Genomic DNA, 7,455 nt, shown 5'->3' on the forward strand with positions numbered 1-7,455 from the left:
CTCAGAAATGTAACTTTATGTTTATTATTTCCTGCAAATGTCAACACCTTTAAAAATATGCCTGTATTTCTTAACTTTCTACACTCTCAGGTAACTCTTTCTTACATTCTTACCAGAGTTCTTCGTTGTTATTTTTAAGAGAGTTAGTTTGATAGAAACTTATTCTCTGTTATAATAATGGAACTCTTATACAAAACACATATGACATATTCTTGTTCAAGACTGTTTTTTAAATATATTTTTGGTCTCAAGAAAGAGAAAGCATAAAGTATCAAACTGCCCAATGAGAATCACAAGAATCAGAAATCTGACCAAGTGTCAAGTTTTATTAATAATTTCAAGACACTAGTGAATCCACAAGAGACCAGACCATCAATGTGGTTCCTCAGGCCATTTCTTACAACATCCACAGCCTGGATGGACAGATGAGGTCTCCATGTGGTAGGCCCATGTCACTTACAAAGAGGCCATCTCAGTTATGAAACATTCCCATTTTATAATAGCTACATACCACATGTGGAATTTTCCAAGGAGCCAGGCATTGTTTTTGTTTTTCTTTTTATTTGTTTGTTTGTTTATTTGTTTATCTCAAGCTTTCCTGGACAGAGAGCAGACACCTCCTGCTAAAACTAATCTGTAAATAAGCACTAGACTCTTTTCTAGTCTCTCTTTCATTAGCATGCTATCTTATAAGATTTAAAAAATCTTAAGATGAATGAAATGCAGAAAAATGTCTTGCAGAGAGCCCCAAAACAGTACGGTGATCCAGACAGGGCCACACAAGGAACTACACCTGAGGAAACTGTAAAACAAAACTGGGGCTACTGAGGGCAGCTCATCATGGAAAGTGTGCTGGAGTTTGCTCAGCTTACCAGGCTTCCCAGGAATTGACAAACTTAAATAACTTCTTGGGCCCTGGAACGTAGGAGTCTCTAGCTGTCTAGTACCTGATTCTTGGGTGATTAAGCAGGAATATTGTGTCCCTTGAGTGTAAGAGTCCAACAGAAGAAATTGGTGTCATGTGGACAGAATCATCTGGTGAAGCAACCTCAAAACTGGATCAAGACAGCATTTTGGAAGGAGTTTATAAAGTCAGTATTTTCAGGAATCATTACTGTATTTTGCTACTAGAAAAGCTTCTGTGAACATGCAGATCACTGAAACCCATGAGGAGAAGGTGCAGCATTCTGTCCTGAGCAGGAAACATCTTTTGATGTTGTTTCACTGCTACCAGCATTTGTTACTGATGACTGCTCTTCTATTTCTCTAGGAGAGTAAGATAGACAGGACATAGTCTGAGTGATTCCAATTAAGAAGAAGGAGGAGAATAATGAAGAGGAGAAAGTGCAGAAGAAAAAAGAAATAGAAAAAAGAAGAAGAAAGAGGAGAAGACAACGATCCCTCGAACCTAGAAGATTTTACTGCGTTATCTTTATTTCCTTGGCATGCCCACACAATAAAGAGGAAATTGCAGACCTGGGGCATAATGATTTATTTTTCCACAAGGCATTACAAGCTGGCCAAGGGGAATTACAAAGTTCTTTTTCAATTTGTCCGATTATCCTGTCCACTAGTAATATATGGAAGGTACCACCTCCCAGAGTAATTGGCTCATGTGTTTATAAGAGCTGTAACATACAAAATCTACAGGGCAGGCTGGCAACCTGGAGACTCAGGGAAGAGTTTATATTACAATACTGAGTCCGAAGACAGTCACAGGGGAGAATTTCTTCTTCCTCCACCATACTTCAGTCTTTTTCTCTTAAATCTTTCAACTGATTGGATGAGGTTCACTCACATTATGCAAGGTAATCTGCTTTACACCAAGTCTACTGATTTAAATGTTAATCCTATCAAAAATATAACTTCACAGTCACACATAGATTTGTGTTTGATCAAACATCTGGGTGCCAATGCCTGGCCAAGTTTAATTTCACTTAAAATGAAACATCACAAGGCCCTTCTACAAGTCAATAATATTCTATTCTCTGACCTCTACGGTCTGTCTCATAATAAAAATTTGAGCGAATCAAATCTCTGGCTTCCTTGAGTGTTTCAAGCTAACCTTAGCATTGCTGTTACTAGTGGAGTTTCTTTTTAAGATCAAAATCTTCTTCCCAACAGTCTTCATCTTCCTGCAACAAGCCATTGGCTTAATGGTTTGGGATCTAACTTCTATAATTGGCTTTAGTTTTTAAAAGAGCGGCTCAGTTCTTCCAGAAATACAGAACCTTAGAAGGAATCTGTAATGATGATGTGTTGCTATTTTCTTTTGCTTTTTATACACAAGAATGACCACCAGATATGATTCTTTCCCCCCTACCCCCACAGAGTCCAAGGTTTTGCCTCAAGTTCATGGGATCTCCCAATTTAGGCAAAGAGGACAGTAATCTAAAAGAAATGCTGATATTTGGAGCAGAGATATTCTGAGGAGTACCTGACGGGCCATCACTTGTTCTGTAGTTACTATTTCCACACTAAACCCTAGATGTATGGAAATCATAAAATTTGTACTCAGAGCGTGCTTGCTGCATAAAATAGGAATGGTGGTGCTATGGACTGAATGTTCTTATCCCCCCAAATTCATATGCCAGATGTAATCCCCAATGTAGTTGTATTGAGACGGGATATTTGAGAGGTTCTCAGCCCTCATGATCACACAAGTGCTCTATAAAAGATGCTCATTCCTAAAGAATCCTCCTGAGAAGCTGTAGTTTTGACTAGGTGAATTTTAGTAAGGCGGTATCCTCTCTGAATCTCAATCCCAGATGTTTGCTGCCCAGAATAATCAATAGACTTTTTTTTCATCTGTAATAGTCTAAAATCAGAATTTCTTTTTTTTAATCACTCCACATGTTGTTTGCCTGTGAGACTCATAACAACTGTGTGATCCATCAGTGCGTATGCACTGAGGGCCTACTTTGCAGCGCGGGACTTGATGGAGCCACTCTACTTGAAGAAAACTTAAATACTGACACAATTCCCTGGGGTTACAGAGTTAGATTCCAGAGCACTCAGGGGAGTTTGTAAGAAAAACAATACATACAATACAATGTAAATTATAAATTATGTTAATATACAAAAATGCTATAGTGAGAGAAGAAAGCAACGTAGAAATGATCAAGAATTCTTTGTATTTTTATTTTTATTTTATTTATTTTTTCTTTTTTTATTGTTAAATCATAGCTGTGTACATTAGTGCAATCAAGGGGTACAATGTGCTGGTTTCATATACAATCTGAAATATTCTCATCAAACTGTTGTATCGACATCCGGGACATCATAAGTAACAATACTGAGTATTTAAGAAATTTTAGATGCTTTGAATAGCAGAAAAATAAATCTACTAATGTGGCAAATATTGGTGTGTTTATTATATGTCTTTAGCTCAGCCTTTGTTTTATTTCTTTAAGTTTCTGGTATGATGTGCAGACAGAAAACAATTATAATTATTTATATTAATTTAAATAAAGTAATCTATTTATTTTGTATTAAACTTGTTTCAATGTTGTATAATTTTCTAGTTATTCTAATATAATTTGGAGACTTATGACAAACAGGTCTATTGTAACACAATTCTGCTCAATATCTGAAATATTTTGCACTCAAAAATTAAAACATACCATGTTCATTTTTGTATTTTTATTGATCTAAAACTAAGTATTTCTTTTTTAGAATGAGAAATCAAACAAATATAGCCCATATGTAATAAAAAATAAAATGGAGTTTTCTACTTGTATGAAGTTATAAATGCTTGTTAATTTCTAAGACAGCAATTAGAGAGTTAGTCAGCAATGAGGTGGTTTACGGTAGAAGTGGCAGGCTTTTTCTTCCTAGTTCATCCTCATATGGCCTTTTTCACCATCAAGGAAAGTGGGGTATTTGCATCTCGTATGCATTTGAAAGAGATGATGTAGGTAGTGTGAGGTGAAATACAATTTAAACCCAAACCCACTAATTCTAGAGCGTTCAAAATTAATTCCACCTTTAAAAGTGTAAGGCAAGTTTTAGAAGACAAAATTCAATTTATTGAAATAAATAATTAACTCATCTCTGAACCAGGAAGTTTATAACAAGGGCAGAGCTTGGAAAGCATTTTTTTGTTATAAGGTGGGATTTCAGCTTTCCCTAAGGCTGAGAATTGACAGTATCTTCTCATGATGTATTATTTCAAGACAAAAATTTCTATCATAGTGACAATTTTTATTACAGTAATTGTCTTCCTGACTACATCACAAATAATGGCAATTGGGTAATGCTTTGGTAACAAACAGTTCTTGTGTTACATGTAAAAGTCTCAACAACATTGATAAAATGCAAATTATATCATGTTTTATGATTTAGATTTTGTAGAAAAAAATCGAAACCTAAATATTGACTTGGAAGTTATTTTTAAAATATATTGTATATATTAGAGAAATGCAAATCAAAACAACCCTCAGATATCATCTAACCCCAGTGAGAATGGCCCACATCACAAAATCTCAAAACTGCAGATGCTGGCGTGGATGTGGAGAGAAGGGAACACTTTTACACTGCTGGTGGGACTGCAAACTCGTACAACCTTTCTGGAAGGAAGTATGGAGAAACCTCAAAGCACTCAACCTAGACCTCCCATTCGATCCTGCAATCCCATTACTGGGCATCTACCCAGAAGGAAAAAAATCCTTTTATCATAAGGACACTTGTACTAGACTGTTTATGGCAGCTCAATTTACCATTGCCAAAATGTGGAAACAGCCTAAATGCCCACCAACCCAGGAATGGATTAACAAGCTGTGGTATATGTATACCATGGAATACTATTCAGCCATTAAAAGAAATGGGGACTTTACATCCTTCGTATTAACCTGGATGGAAGTGGAAGACATTATTCTTAGTAAAGCATCACAAGAATGGAGAAGCATGAATCCTATGTACTCAATCTTGATATGAGGACAATTAATGACAATTAAGTTTATGGGGGGGGAAGCAGAAAGCGGGATGGAGGGAGGAGGGTGGGGCCTTAGTGTGTGTCACACTTTATGGGGGCAAGACATGATTGCAAGAGGGACTTTACCTAACAATTGCAATCAGTGTAACTGACTTATTGTACCCTCAATGAATCCCCAACAATAAAAAAAATATATATATATATTGTATTATCGCATTTATTTTAAGATCACAGATTTGTTCCTAGATCTGTCAAATCATTTTTAAGGAGGATTTTACACTGGGAAAAGGAAGCTCAACTGCTGAATTTATGAAAAAAGAAAATTTCCGTTTTCGTATTCTGTGAAAATTAAACATCTAATTTCTCTATTTTTTAGGTGAGGAAAAAAAATGTTTAATCTTCTTGTTAAACAAACATGTTCATTTCAGCCTTACATCTGAAACTGAGAGTTTTAAATGGCTACACAATTGCACTTTAACTTTCATTTTCAAAAGCCATCAATAATGTAGAGCTTAAATGTATTACTGTTGAATCTCTTTCATTATCGGCATCCTGATACTCTCCACTATCAGGCTGCTTCTTTCATAGATTACTTGTCTATTGCTATCACAGAATATGCATTGGAGAGGACATCTTAGTGGCTCAGTGAAAATGAGAATATAATTCCTTTGTCAGAATCCAGTTCTGTTCATGAAGTTTCAGAATCAAATTGGCACCTGTCTCATCAACTGGCAGGCATTTAGCCTTTCATAGACCCCAGGCAGAAAGGCTGGGCTGAAAGAAATTATATGGGTGTTTTGTTCTCCAATCTTGGAGAGTCAATAAAATTATAATAGGATTTGTAGATTTATTTATTTAATTCTACTTTATGTATATCTATCTAATCTATCTCTTGCTGTTTTCCAACATTTCTCTTTATCTAAAAATTCTTTTCATTGTATTTTAAAATTCTATTTATTTTCTCTCAGGTCAAATTGAGAAAAGAATGGAAACCTCAAAATAAATATAAGTTGGGGGAAGGATTGACTACTCTCTCTAATTCTGTTTATTAATTCTATGAAACCAGAGAAAACCGCAATCCACTGTGCCTCTGACATCTTTATGTACCTTAACTTCTTCACTTTTCCCATTCCAAGTTTCAGTTTCCTGGCTTACAATCATCACATCCCTTTTCTCTTAACTTTCTACCTTTAAAAAAAAAAATGATATTGTATTTTTCTGTTGTCAACTCGGCCTTATTACATCAGACTCTCTAAGAAGCTGACAGATATGGTATCATATGACCTTCCCATCACACTGACTTATCTCTCTTGCCTCTCATCCCAGGATGGTGCTTATGCTGGTGAACTCTTCCACTCACACAAACTTATATTTTATACTTTATTGTCTGTCCTCAAAACTCCCCCATGGTCCTTGTTCTCAGCTTTTATCTTCATCCCCATCTCATTGAAAGAATTGAAACAACCAGACAAAATCATAGACACACTTTTGTTTTATCATATTAACCTTGTTAACCAGAATTCTGACATCGGTGTCTATATATCCTACCTTTCCTTTGATTTTTTAAAATGAATTGGTTATTACTAAGTAAGAAAAGGAAACAGTCCCCGCAAATATGAATTAACATGGTAATCAGACAAAGTTAATTGTACACAGAGCAGTTTTAATGCTGTGACTTGATATATATATTAAAGGCACACTTGAGCTTGTCTCTTCTTGCTGTTTAGAAATAATCCCTGGCTCTCCTCACTGTCGTCATCTTCCTTCTTGAAATTTTCCTTCCCCATAGCATACCATGTTGGTTTTCCTCTGTAAAAAGAGAAAACAAAACAAAGCAACTCACTCAACAACACCTCTTTTCTTTTACCACTCCATTCTCTTTCCTTCACTTTAGATCTTTGCTTTATGAAAGGATTTTTCATTCTCACTCTCTCCAGCTGGTCTACTCCCAGGTTCCTGAATCCATCCCAATTTCATTCCCCTCCTCCACAAAACTGCCCTTATCAAGGTCACCAGTGAGTCCCTGGTTCTACATCTAGAGGAAAGTTCTTAGTTTTTATCTCCTTTGAGCAACCAGCAAAACCAACTAAGTTGAATCCACTCAGTCCTAAAACACTTTCTGATTGCCTGTTTTCTCTTGCTAAACTTCCATTTCTTTTAATGGTTCAGGTCAGCTCCCCAACATTTTAGTTTCGGAATTTGCCAGAGGCAGTCTTTGGACCTTTCCATTTTCCTTCCACACTCATCCATTTGATGCTTTCATTCTGTACCAGGGTTCATGATTTCAAATGAATACCCCAAGTTCTCACCTCCAGACTGTCTTAGCTGAATTCCAGGCCACCTCTGAGCACTTATCACTGCTTCCACTCTGCTCCACAGCACTGCTATCTCCTACAAGGGTTATTTCAACGGCCTTTAAAATAGTCTTTTTTGGTCACATTCTGAGTTCATGAAGTCTAATTTCTGCATACTTGTCAAAATAGTTCTATTAAATTATGTCTCAATCTGCAACTTTTTCATTC

At 36.1% G+C, this 7,455-nt stretch overlaps 1 non-coding gene across 1 annotated transcript; it reads left to right on the forward strand.

The window, feature by feature from the left end:
- Positions 1–1,089: 1,089 nt before the first annotated feature.
- On the forward strand, positions 1,090–1,304 carry LOC128591821 (small nucleolar RNA U3). Its single transcript, XR_008381669.1, has one exon. It is a non-coding gene; the product is annotated as a small nucleolar RNA U3 (small nucleolar RNA).
- Positions 1,305–7,455: the final 6,151 nt, after the last annotated feature.

This window comes from Nycticebus coucang, chromosome 1, assembly GCF_027406575.1.
Source record: "Nycticebus coucang isolate mNycCou1 chromosome 1, mNycCou1.pri, whole genome shotgun sequence".
Taxonomy (NCBI): Eukaryota; Metazoa; Chordata; class Mammalia; order Primates; family Lorisidae; genus Nycticebus; species Nycticebus coucang.